This window comes from Quercus suber, unplaced genomic scaffold, assembly GCF_002906115.3.
Source record: "Quercus suber isolate HL8 unplaced genomic scaffold, Cork oak 2.0 scaffold_81, whole genome shotgun sequence".
Lineage (NCBI taxonomy): Eukaryota > Viridiplantae > Streptophyta > Magnoliopsida > Fagales > Fagaceae > Quercus > Quercus suber.
Genome location: NW_027069546.1, coordinates 1,065,490 through 1,067,123, shown reverse-complemented (window position 1 = coordinate 1,067,123; position 1,634 = coordinate 1,065,490). Strand labels below are relative to the sequence as shown.

Here is a 1,634-nt window from a genome sequence, read left to right as displayed (position 1 = left end):
TTTTTTTTTTTTTTTTTTTAAATTTGAGGGTGTTCCTAATTTTTATTGATTGTATTCCTAATTTTTTTTTTAAGGGTAAACAAATAAAAAAAATTAATTATTATATATATATATATATATTTTTTTTTTTCAGGTCAAGGTATTCCTAGAACACCCTGACCATAACGTGGCGTCGTTGGTCAAGAAACCATGAATTAAAATCCTTTGCTTTCATGTTGCCTCTCTCATTAGTTTCTCCAAGTGTAATTGTGGAAGATTTAACTAGACTGATGATGAGTTATGACCATCATAAATTAAAGGCATCATTTCCTTTTATTAAGGGATGTTGTAAGTTAGTATATGTTTAAATTTTCCATCTTGATAAAAGCTCCCTCACAAAAAAGTACCAGGTTTAATTTGACACACACAAATGAAAAATAGAATAAAGCACTTCAGCCTACGAACGAGACCAACCTGATTTAAGACTAGGTTGGTTCAGTTCAGGTCTATGCCACTTTGACTTTGCTCCTTGATTATGAAATGAAATAATGACCATTTCTGGGATGGTTGATTCCTGCATTTTGATCCAACTCAATCTGAATGTGAATCTCCCCTTCCTTTTTGTTCCACCAAAATAACAACAGAAAAGTCCCATATGGCAGGAGATGAACTTTGACAGCTTAGACTCTCAACTTTCCCAAAAAAAAAAAAAATCTAATACAAATTGCATACATATCATATATGGGGCCAGGGAAAAGGTTCTGTTGAGGAACATCTCATATGGTAGATAATGCTATTGTCCATTAATGGCATGACCTCTGACTGATTTGTGTGTCATGCAGGAAGAAAAGGTGCACGCTAAACTAATTGCATTACAAGTTCCCCAAAAGTTTCCTTTGCGTCACCTATACCAGGATTAAAGCATCAGAACAATTTTAGGACAAAACTGATGCATATACGCTAGAAATACATAATGGATACATACTAGACTATTGAGGTAAAAGACCAGCCCTTCATTGTTGTTTTCATTTTGTGGGCGTTTTCTTTAACCTAAAGTATCCTTCATTGTTTGTCAACTGACATGCTAGAAATAACATGGACTGTGGTTTGGAGTAGATACATATCCATTCTGCTAGGAAACTGAGACCCACATGACTTTTGAAATATTTTTGGTGCTGTGCTCATTGTCATTGTTTTCATTATTATTGTTGTCATCACAACCATCATTATCATTTTTTGTACTCAGTTTTCTTCATATCTTTGCAGATTGATGACTATGAATAAACCATGCGATATCTACTCTGAAGAGCAGAAAATTGAGCTTTGAACTGATTTATTAGCTTGTTGGTAAGGTCGGTTTAGTCGACATTACAGTATAGGCATTAGGAATGCAATCCCCCATTCTCTCAAGTGGTGTATTTGGAGAGAGAAATGCTCGGAGTTTCGAAATGTGGAAACTTCAGTTTTGACTTGAAACTCTCATTCCTTGGATCTTTGTTTGAGTGGATGGCAGAAATGGGCAGTATCTTTGAGTAGCATGATCTTTGCAATTTTCTCTGATATCTGTTGGTGAATCTCTTGTATACTTCTTTTGTACTAGGGTAGTTGGGTTATGCTTTCTTTTGTGCTCTCTTAATGAATCATTTACTTGGGTA

The 1,634-nt window shown here is 34.7% G+C and overlaps 1 long non-coding RNA gene across 1 annotated transcript; it reads left to right on the top strand.

Annotated features, from left to right (window-relative positions):
• The first annotated feature begins 297 nt into the window (after nt 1-297).
• Nucleotides 298-1,634, top strand: LOC136067666 (uncharacterized). The gene is made up of 2 exons (XR_010629094.1): nt 298-976; nt 1,246-1,634. It is a non-coding gene; the product is annotated as an uncharacterized LOC136067666 (long non-coding RNA).